General features: G+C 43.3%; 1 protein-coding gene and 1 pseudogene across 2 annotated transcripts in view; both read right to left on the bottom strand.

Moving 5' to 3' along the window:
- Positions 1–12,075, bottom strand: part of MAGI1 (membrane associated guanylate kinase, WW and PDZ domain containing 1) — a 574,287-nt gene that overhangs the window by 382,127 nt on the left and 180,085 nt on the right. The gene's annotated exons all lie outside the window — the stretch shown is intronic.
- Positions 8,352–8,575, bottom strand: LOC118633468 (annotated as a pseudogene).

The raw sequence follows: 12,075 nt of genomic DNA, 5'->3' as shown, positions 1-12,075 counted from the left end.
TCCGTAAAAATTATACCTATTTTTTTGTCAGATCGGCAAAAAAGATATTTTTTGATGTGCCACCGGACTTTATTTATTTATTTATTTATTTATTTAATCCTTACCCAAAGACATTTTTGCATTTATCTTCAGATAGGGCAGGAGGGAGTGAGGAAGAGAGAAAGACAAACATCAACGGGAGAGAGACACATTGAGTGGTTGCCAACCACATGACCCCAACCGGGGCCGGGGACAAACTGCAACTGAGGTACGTGCCCTTAGCAGGAACCAAACCTGGGACTCACCGGTCCACAGGCCGATGCTTCAACTGCTGAGCCAAACTGGCCAGGGCTAGAATTTTAGTCATTAGCTTATGTGTGCCATGAGATGAAAAAGATGAAAATCACTGGATTACTTAATAACTTAATAAAATGGCCCTGGCCGGTTTGGCTCAGCAGTTAGAGCGTCGGCCCACGGTCCAAAGAGACCCGGGTTCGGTTCCCGCAAAGGGCACGTATCTCAACTGCAGTTTGTCCCCGGCCCTGACTGGGTCATGCGGGTGGCAACCACTCGATGTGTCCCTTTCACGTCGATGTTTCACTCTATCTGAACAAAAAATAAATAAATAAAATAAAAATGTAAGGGCTTAGATATGTTACAGTCTAGAAAAGTTTCCAATACATCTCACTGTTATTATAATAAGAATTTTTTACATTCTCGGGTACATTACATACCTGTGTGCCAAGCTATGCATGTCATTTGGGCTACAAGACTACGTGTCATTGGACTGATTTCACAGGTGTCTATGTTTTCCTAAATTTTGCCATAAAATGATATGGTTTTTTAAAAGCCTCAGATTTACTGAATTTTGCATAATATATATTGACATGTTTCATATCTGAATTTAATTTAATTTAGAAATGCCTTGCAGTGAGTTATACTTGGCTAACTGTACATGTGAATGCCTCCATAATTTAAAATGACGTAGTACATTCTGAACGACACTTTCAAAAAGGCACATCGCCTATGGCTCCAGGTTTACCTTCACAACACAGTCGTGCCAAACATGGGCACGGCACCCGTCTGAAAGCAAGCAAGAGCTGCGTCTGGTAAGTTAAATTATCTGGAGATAAAAATCAGAAAACGTATTGATATACTTCTCATTAACTCAATAATACACTTGAACTTCCTCCCATTTTTCAAAACGAAGTCAGGTGAACTACTGAGTGGTTATTAGAAAAGAGGGAGGAAGAGTGATCAGTAACACTGAACGTGTGTCCAGTTGCTTTGAGGACACACTTTTGGACTATGCCTATTCTACTCTCTGTCAACTAAATAACAATATTGCTCTGGCCTTGATAAGTACTGTTTTTATGACAGTCATGAAAAGAAAAAGTCTGCCTGTGTTTTTAAGATAATGACATAGCAAATGTATCAGAACAAGATACAGTGGTGTAATAAAAAAGAAAAGCAAACCCTAAAAGAAATTTGGACTGTGATAATGGCCTGAAATAGTCATTTCCAATGTAAGAGACCATGATAACTTCTAATTGCTCCTTTCTAGTTACACAGTGGAAGCCAAAACACATAACATTAAATGCAGTCAAAGAACAACTAATATGAGTCTCTCTCTCTCTCTCTCTCTCTCTCTCTCTCTCTCTCTCTCAATAGACTATAAAAAGAACTGGAGTCTTTTATTTTTTTAATACAATATTCTATATTATACAAACACTGCCCTGGTCTAGAAAATGTGAGTTAATTTATCCTCCAAGAGTTCTCTTATAAGTTTTTCTACCAAAGAATTTACTGCATTATTTTGTAATTACTTTGTAGATCTATCTCCAACATTTTATTCCACACATATTTACTGAGGGGCGATTTGCCAAGCACCGTACCAGACACAATGAACTTGGAAAGTTTCATGGTCTGGTGTAACAAAACATAGATTTATGGCCAAAAAATGGCTGATAAAAGCAATAAAGGTAGTTAAGTACAGGGTGCTGTCAGAACATTCAGGGTGGGGGTGGTCCAGACCAAATGTGGGAGTGAGGAACGGCCTTCTGGAAGATGTGACCCAAAGCATGAATCCAAGCAGCAGAGGCACAGAGAGTAAAAAGTTAAAAGCATCACTGGCCCAAGAAATGACATGGACCACATCTTGGCAGTGGGAATGGCACTGACAGAAGGAGAAGGCAGTGTTCAGTTAGCTCAAAGACAGAGGAGTGTGCTCAAGGTGAGGCCGGAGAATGAGCAGAGGTGACCACTGAAGGCCTTGTGCCTCCTGTTAAGGCATTTCGACTTCTATCCTGATAGCATGGTGGAACCAGACTTGAGTTTTATGGGACAATTGTTCTGTCGGCCTTGAGAGGAGATTGGAGTGTGGAGGAAGCCAGAAAGTGGAAGTTTTCCATTTTAATTATTATGTGTCTTGGTATGGGTCTCTTTGGGTTCATTTTGATTGGGACTCTTGGTGCTTCCTGAACTTACGTAACTTTACTTATGAGACTTTCCTTCACCAAGTTAGGAAAGTTTTCTGTCATTATTTCTTCAAACAGGTTCTCTATCCCTTCCTTGCTCACTTTCTTCTCCCATTGGTACCCCTATGATGCAGATTTCCAGCCCAGAGCTGTTCTCCCTCGCCTAGGGTCACTGCAGGATAGGGCAGAACGAGCCATCCTGCAGGTTGGGGAAGGGGTCCCTTCCCTGCACTCAAGGTGGGCAGGACTGATCCCCTTTCCTGGGCCACAATGTCCAGCCTCCATCTGCTCTCTGCCAAAAGTTCTTCCAGAGAATAAAGGGTCCCTCAGTTTCACTGCTGGGTGTGCTGGTCCAAACCCTCCACTGGCCCTGAGTTCCGCCACGTGGCCCCTCCTACAGACACAAATGGGTGAATTTCCCAGGAGAGATGACCGGGGACTGCCCACACTACTCCCTACAGTGAGTCTCAGCCTCGTTCTCCAGTTGTTGCGCTCCCTCCGCGGCCTCCACAGCCAATGCCCCGGCTGCCTCGCTGCACCAGGTACTCCTGGCTCCATGGCCGAGCCGCGGCCTTCTCAGTCTGTGCGGCTCACAGTTCCAGCAGGGGCCAACGAGGCTGCCGCAGCTCCCCGGCAATGCCACAGTCCCCAGACCCTGGACCCTGGCACTAGGGCCATGCAGCCTAGCTCTGCATGGAGGGCAGCAGCAGTGAGGCCGGGCACCAAGTCCCAGCCATTCCCTGGTGGCTTCTTCCCATAGAGGATCTTACAAATCTCACAAAATGGCTCAGTGGTAAGATTATGAGTGAGTTCTAGTTTCCTCATCTCACTTTTCTAAACATTCCAAAGCTTTTGGAATGAACAGCTATAATTTCATAGTGGATAGGGACCCATACCAGAACTTAAATGAAAAGATATTAATATTATCATACATGCAATAAGTGTATGCATCTCAAAGCTAGCATAATGAGCTACTTACACGTGGAGATGACTGAGGTAAGAAGTAGAAGTATTATTTTTTAAATGTTCTAAAATGAATTAGATATCAGACTTCTATGTAACTTTTCAAAAGTTGTTTTGACCCAAAAGATCCTTCATCTGCTTCTGGACTAATTAAGTATGGCTTACTCTGCTAAAATCTTGAAAAAAATTAATAGAAAACTAAGAAGAATATTTTTCTGAGTGACCTTTCCTATACACTGGCTACATCCTTCGAGACTTGGTACGCTTGATGCCCAACTCAGAAGACCAGACCAACCTGACATTTATCAGTGTGGATTTTTTTAAACTCCCTCTCTCTAATGACTATGGGCATTGTATTAGGCGTCGCCAGTTTTGCCATCAGGATGCTCTGACAATCTGACCCTCCCAAAACCCTTTGCTGTATGTTTTGAAGATGGAACACATGACCAATTTAACATTTCAAATATGAGTTTTTTTCTCAAAGCCTTTTAAACATATTACCAATGATAACATTGACAGGAATAAGAACATCTTATTAAAAATAATAAGAGGAAACTGATCCATTCTATCAGCTCTGCCCTTAGCAACATTCTTCTGTCTCTCCTCACACTACCTGATTGTTCTAATCTGACATGAATTTGGGCCGCCACCCCCTGCATCCTGCTCCATAACAAGGCTTCCTGCTTCTCAAGGAGGTTCCACATTCCTTAATCCGGGGCAATCACCACATTAAAAGGTATTTGAAATAAGGAATTTCTTTTTCCCATTCAAATTTCTTAGACTTGCCTTGTTTTCATGACTTTGACAGTTTTAAAGAATACTGGCCAGGTGTTTTGCAGAATGACCCTCAATTTGAATTTGTCAGATGTTTTTCTCATGATTACACTAGGGTTACAAATTTTGGAAAGAATACCACAGGGCGAGATGCCCTTCTCGTCAAATCACGTTGGCAGTACGTGCTGTCAATACGGCCCATCACTGATGATGCTGACCTCGATCACGTACTTATGGCTGTGTCTGCCAGGTTTCTCCACTGGAGAGTTGCTATTTTTCATTGCCCGTGTTCTAATCTTTGGAAGTGAGTCACCGTGTCCATGCCACACTTTGGGAGGCAAATTAAGCTCTTCCTTCTGGAGGTTACAGTATCAACCTGTAGTATTTGGAATTATTCTGCAAGGCAGATTTATCTCTTCTTCCCCATTCATTTATCTATTCCATCATTTACTGTTATCACTGTGGACTCGATAACTCATTTTATTTTTGGGGTGATATTCCAATACTGCCATTTATTTTGCTGCCATTTATATTTTCGATCTGCACAGTGTTTTGAGAAACTGAGGTCCAGTATTTTCTCATCAGCCATGTTAGAAATTTGTTCATTCATCTTAATTTACATTCCCCAGCTTCAATGGCTGTCCCACAGTTCTAGGACTCAGATTTGCTGTACAAATGTACGCCACCTCCAGGGCCAATACTGCAAAGCCTCAGGGGTACTGATTACACCAAAACACATTTTTTAAAAATAAGGATTTCATTATCCATTCCCAAGAAACTCAGTGCTGGTTATAAACCTAAATCTTCACCACTAACATTGGTGCTTCTCCTTTTTCCTCTTTCTGTATTCCATCCTTCTCCCCAGTCCAAGGGCAAAACAGCAATATTCGTGACCAAAAGCCTAAGAGATGTGTGGGACTTTAGAAAGTTAATGTTGCACTGGGAGAGACAGTGAGCAGGAAAAAGATGGGGGAAAAAAAACTTTCCATTCATTGGTCACTTCACTACGTGCCAGGCACAGGGAAAACAATGTTTATTATTTAATTTTTTTAAAAGTCTCCAAATGCTCAAAAGTCTCTTTAGGAGACAACATTCCCATTAGGAATTTACAGAACAAAATGAGATCATGCCAACGTAGCACAGAGCTTAGTCGGTTAACTGTAGAGTCAAATCGCCCTGTTCCAAGGCTTTCTCTTCAGCACCAGGCTCCCTCCTGCACGCAGGCCTTGGTCTCAGCCTTAAATGCCTTTGATCTAGAATGCTGTGTCAAGGGGCTCACACGCAGACATGCAAGCGCACCTGTACTTCAAGGCTCACTCGTCTGCACTGCCTCCACGACACACTGAATGTCTCGTCCCCATGCCACTGGCTCTTGGCGTGGAGGAAGTTTGTGATGCTGAGATCATTGCTGCGAGAGGACTAGCTTTCCCCTGTCTCATTTCAGCACTCAGAAGTACAGTTCTTCTCACATGCATGTAACGTAGAAGTTTATGTCCCATCGAATCCTCCAACTGCCTGTGGTACAATTTTTTTTTAAAGAGCTATGTGTATAAATAAGCAGCATTTGTGCATCTACCCTACAACGGTGAGACTTAAGTTCATCCCCAAATTCCTGGAGCAGTTCTTTCAAGAGGAAGAAGTAGCCACTCACTCATACTAAGCGCATGTTCGACCAGAGTTGGTTTCATAATATATTAATTAACATAGCTTCATTCTACAGTGACAAGGGCCCATCTGCTTTCTTGGCAGCGAAGAATAAATGGATTTCAAGTCAGTTTCAGGGGCGCGAGCCTGGAACATTTCTATCTGCACATTAAGCTGAAAGTTATTATCCATCCTCTTCACTGTGAACTCAGCATATCCTAACAGATTTCTTCAGCAGGCCAGGGAGGGCACCTATCCATCACGTTGTGAGCCATGCTGGGGAAACGGAGCACCAGCATCACAGGCCAGCTCCGGGATGAACTGGGGGGGAAAAGGCCCATCCATCCCACAAGGTAAGAATTTTCACTGCCGAAACGCAAAGTAAAAACTTCTCTACAGCTAGCCCCCTTTCTCCATTGTTTCTGTTCTCCGGCGCAGCGTAATCTCAAATCTATGTCTGGATTTCCTTAAACGGCTTTTTTGGAGTGCTATGAAGGGGGACCAGGAGAATGGGTGTAAGCACTACTGATGTCACCGTGTGGTGAGTGATTAATGCTCTGCTCTCCAAATCCAAGGGCAGAAATCTAAGCAAATTAACATGGTTTCGGGTTTTCAAGTTAAATGATGAATAGGCTGTGATAGGCAGACTAATGATGCCCACGAGATGCGCACATCCCCAGTATATGTCACCTTACACTGCAAAAGGACTTGCAGATAAGACACAGGGGAAGGGCCCTAAGATGGGAAGGCCATCCTGGATCAGGGGTGGGCGCCACCTAATCACGACCTTCAGAGCTGAGTCCCTTTCCTGGCAGAGAGCTGGACAGGACGAGGAGGAGAGATTCCAGGGCAGAAGGGACTCCACCCGCTGCGGCTGGCGGTAAGGATGAATGGGTGACGGCCAGGCTGCCGCGGGAAGCTGAGACCGCTCTCAGCGGACAGCCCGCCAGGAAACAGGATCTCACTGCTGCAGTCACAACAAACTGAGGAGCGCCAACAACCCAAACGAGTGACAACCAGATCTTCCCGGAGAGCCTCGATAGGAACACAGCCAGCGGACACCGCGACGTTAGCCCAGTGAGACCCATGTCAGACTTCTCACCGTCAAAACACCAAGTAAGTTCGTATTGTTTCAAGCCACTAACTGTGTTGTCCGTTGTTAGGGCAGCGACAGAAAACTAACAGATGGGCTCGGGTGAAGGAAGCCGTTTCTGAACATGCAGCTCTGCTCAAGGACACAGACCCGGTTCTGCCATGCTTCCTCAGCCTGGGGAGGGCTGCTGCACACCCGCATTTCTGATGCCCGGAACAGCTGCTGGTCCTGGGCAAAGTCTCTGGGAAATCACTACCAAAGACAGTAAATCATCCCAGACCACTCTGAAGGGCAAGCACCATTAACTTTGGCCTGTAACTCCAAGTTTTTCAAGTGTAAGGAGCATTTATAATGGCGGGGCAGGGGGGCACAGACACTACACGAAAGGTGTACCATCAGTAGTGCAGACAGGTAAGACATAACCCCCACATCTGGTCTAGATTCGCCAAAGCTTGTAAGTGAACTGCCATCTTATTCATCACAACACCTTCTAGACACAGTGAAAAACTGTATTCCAGACACACAGGAGGCCATTACGTATGCAGACAATGCATGGAACACACACTTCCGATGCAGAGTCCTTGTGTGTCCTGACCACCACACTGCCCAGACCCCTAATATGAAAACCAGTGTCGCGGACTGAACACACATACTGTGTCAGAGGGTAACTCTGGGGCATCACAGTTTTTGTAATTTCTATCTTAAGGATGAGTTTGATTTTTTACTTTCACTTTTTTAAATACTAATCCTAACCCAGGATACTTTTCCACTGATTTTTTTAGACAGAGTGGAAGGGAGGGAGGGAGGGAGAGAGAGAGACAGAGAGAAACACTGGTGTGAGAGAGACACATCAACTGGTTGCCTCCTGAACAACTCCAGCCTGGGCCAGGGATTGAACCTGCAATCCAGGCACATGACCTTGACCAGAAATTGAACCCGCAACCCTCCAGTCCGAGACAATAACCACTGAGCCAAACCAGACAGGCCGATGAGTTTGATTTTCTAATAATCACAGATTCACCTAAGGCTATTTATGTACTGCTAAAGCCATACTGGGGGAAATATTGCAAAAAGAATGAAAGGAATGACTATAAAAAAAAAAGGTCACTTTCAGAAAAAACACTTGGGGTAGCTATTGTTGGCATGGTTCAGTGTATTACCAACCCACAAATGGCTCAACCATGACTCCAGCGAAAGTTCTCATGGAAAATATGAAATAAGTTTTAACAAAGAAAACAGATTTGAATAATTTTCTTTCTTTTTTTTTTTTTTTTTTTTTTACCAATACAAAAGTTTATTTAACAAAAATTCAATGTGAAATGGACACAATTCTATTTTTATATTGTGGTAAAACAGGTGCTGCGGAGAGGGGACACGTGGAAGCAGCTGATTTCTCTGGTGAACACAGCCGTTCTTCATACTCATTTCCAGGCTTCTCACATGATGGTGCTATTTCCTCGTATTACCCCATTCCAATGTTGTTCTGTTGCCCACCAGTTGCCATCTCCACACATTCATCTATCACAAGATTCATAAAGGGATCAAATCCCCTCAATATTCCTTGGACATGTCTGCCACCATTTAATTTCAATGACAACTTCTTGTCCATAAATTTTTTTAACTTGGGAGGGTGAGCTTTGCTCATTGTGTCTAGAACTCCTGATTAATTTTCTAAATATTAAATCACAGATAATCAATACTTGGAGAAGATGCTACCACACATATCCTCTCAGGACACATTACTTGTCCCAGGCTCCCATGGCCACTCTGTGTCAGACCCCTTACCAATACCAATTCGATGAGACTGACTAATACTTGCAATCAATTTCCAATGTGGTTCGTGACTCACAGTATTATATTATGCAATCCATTAAAAATAACCAGAGGTGTCCATGTGATTAAACATGGGAACACTTGCCCAAAGCTCCTCAAGATTGCAGTATTTCCAACTCAATTTATGGGTAGAAAGTGTATAAAAAATGCCAATGTCTCCATTGTTTATCATGAACCCCACTTGTGACTTCCGGGGATAAAATGATGAAAGGTTTATAGCACTAATTGAAGCAAACAAGCATGGAAAACTGGAGAGGGGCTGACATTAAATGGTTTTAGGACAGTTACAGAGTATCTTTAAAAGTAGACACTAGTCTGGCATTTAGATACTGCCAATACTCAGCTGTGCATTTGGGGGAAGTAACTGAACCTCTCGGAACTTGTGATCTTCCGCCTCATTTGTGAAACAATGAGCAGGCCTGCATCTGATTCTGCATTCTAAATGCATGCATGCTATGTGCATTAGCAGTGTCCCTAACCATGACCTCTGGTTCTTGATGACGCTCCTCACTTCCAAGGCAGAGCTGGAATCAGCCCGCTCCACTGCTCTGGACCCTCCCTTATTTCATGGACCCCCTTGAGCAAGTGTGGCTTCTCCTTCTCTTCTAGCAAGCCTCGGCTTCTCCTCTGCTAAAAGTGTCCTCTTATTATGAGGAAGAATAGGGCAACCTGGAGAAAAATTTCTGTATGACCTAAGTAGCATTACTGCTTGCAAAAACGAAAACAAGTACGGATTAAAACCCAGAACTAGCATGATCAAGTTCCTTTCTACTTTTAAGAATGGGGTGGGTAAAGGAAAGGAGTCCAGAGATAGAGATCTCACTGTAACCAACACACTGCTGGATTCGACCATTCTTCCTCCAAAGCACACAAAATAGAACACTTAATCCATAAAGTAGATTTAAGATTGGCCTCTACAGCTGACATTTGGCATGCATTTAACAAAGAATGCCAAGTTTCTGAACAAAAAAGCAAAGAACTAAAAGAGTCCTGGTCTTAAAACTGGGACAGGAAAGCCCCAAACAAAGCAAAACAAAATTCCACAAAGACTTTCGACAAGAGAGAAGTTGAAAAGCACCTACTGGAGAAACCCACACGCATGAATGGGAGTTTCAGGTAAAATGCCCACACTGACTCAAAAAGACAGAAAGAAAAGAGGAAGGTGGCAGGTATTTCAAGTCTTTACTGCAGATTTGAAATTGAAGAGAGCAAACCTGAAATGTGTCACCACAGACTGAGACCCAGGACTACAGCGAGGAGCATCATTTTCTAATCCACATACTTTATCCTGGACTGTGTGGATGCTGAGTATTAATTGTGGTGGCCTTGCTTTTAATAATGTGCCGATACTCTCTTGAGAGACTTCAGACTGTCATTTATCAAGAGGTTTTTAACGTTTTTGTCATCCCTCCCAAGGGATGTGATGTTCTTTCTGACAGCACCTCTCTCGCCTGCCCGCAGGCGAATGGAACCGTGGCTGGACAGGGACACGTGCTCAGCCGTCAGCATGCACCCACTGCGGACCCACTCCCCACAGCCAACTGGCACAGTGCACGCCTGCCACATCAGTACCTACAGACGCCGCTGGGTTGGAACAGCCCTGTGTCTTATAATTTGGTTAAGCCCTTTAAAAATTATGCCAAGGGAGGAGCTAAAGGAGAATCGTCAAAACAACAGTGAGACTTTCAGTGTGTGTTTGGCACATATAATAAGACTAAACACACTGAATGTGAAACCACTAGGGACAGGCTTATTCATCCCTAGCAGTTTACAAAAATAAAAAGCTATCTTCATAGCCAAACTGCTAGCACTTGTCTGAGTAAGTAAGCTTCCAGGCCTACCTGCCTCGCACGTGTACTCGGGCTGACTGCTCCACTGACCAGGGACGTTGCTCCTCCTCCCAGGCTCCTGGGGGAAGCTTAGGTGCTCCCCTCTCTCTGCCAGAAAAGCTCACACTTTCTGTTGAGGCATTTACCATGTGTTTTGTAGCTGTTCATTTTCCTGGCCATCTCTGAGAAGACCAGAGCTTGCTTTTACTTATTTATTTATGAAAGAGAGAGAGAGAGAGAGAGAGAGAGAGAGAGAGAGAGAGACCAACTTGCTGTTCTGCTTTGTATGTATTCACTGGCCATGACCAGGGATCAAACCCGCAACATTGGCATATCAGGATGATGCTCTAATCAACTGAGATACCCAACCAGAGCCCAGAGCTTCTTGATTATTTCTCTGTCTCCACAGCTGGGCCCCATCCGGAGACACAAGAAATACACAGTATTTACTGCAATGACTACCAAGCAGGCAAAGCATCTGCTTTAAATGTAACCATCGGGGTCTCTATCAACTTCTACAGAAATGTAACACTGTTATATACTGCTGAGTTTTTAAGTTGGATTACTATTATTCATGGTGGCGGAGGCTTGAAACCTACTCACAGCTTTACTCCAGAATATGATTATGTCATAACAATTATGCATTATTAACATAAACATGCATTATTATTGTTTTTCTTAAAATCCTTGCAAAAACTCTACAGTGGTGCTCTTATTCCCAGCTGCATGGGTGAGGTAGAGAAAATGACTTTTCAACATCTCCTAGTCAGAAAGTCAGTGACAGAGCCAGCACAAGACCTGTCAAACTTCCAACACCCGTGATTTACGACCTCCCCAACTTACCCAACAACATATGTTCAACTGCAACTAAAAACCATGAGAATGACCTTTCTCTTAATATGCACTTATATGTTCAAATGCTTATTTAACAGGGTAACCACTATTTTTTCATCACTTACCTATTTGCAAGTCTTCACTACACCATACAAAATTAAGAACATTCATTTTTAAATTCCAATAAATGTAAAATTCACTGGTGTACATATTATTTCATTATTATGACTAACTTTAGGGAACTAGTTGCCTTTTTCCACATGTTAGGTGTGCAGACTTCTAAATGTTTCTGAGCATAGTCAACCTATTTCAATCTGAGCTCCCATAAGTTTCCTTTGTTAGGTTATCAAATATAGGAAACCAAAGGTTAGCTAAAAAGAGAAGCTATTTCTCTGTTTCACTGGCATGCAAAAAAGAATTTGTTTACTAACTTTCACAAGATGTCCCTAGTGGCTCTCTGTGGCAGTGAGAATATCTTTAGGTAACTAGTATCCGTGGCTTCCTAGGTGACAGAAATCCTCTGTCCACTCAACAAATTCTTCCTCAGCACCCACTGCCTGAAGCTAATATTCTTGTGCATAACACTGGCTGATAAATAAGTAAAAAGACAAGAAAGGTAACTTCAGATACTAATAAGAACTGGGAAGAA

The sequence above is a fragment of the Molossus molossus genome, unplaced genomic scaffold (assembly GCF_014108415.1).
Source record: "Molossus molossus isolate mMolMol1 unplaced genomic scaffold, mMolMol1.p scaffold_m16_p_18, whole genome shotgun sequence".
Classification (NCBI taxonomy): Eukaryota; Metazoa; Chordata; class Mammalia; order Chiroptera; family Molossidae; genus Molossus; species Molossus molossus.
The sequence above is the reverse complement of the archived record's forward strand: the minus strand, read 5'-3'. Positions and strand labels throughout refer to the sequence as shown.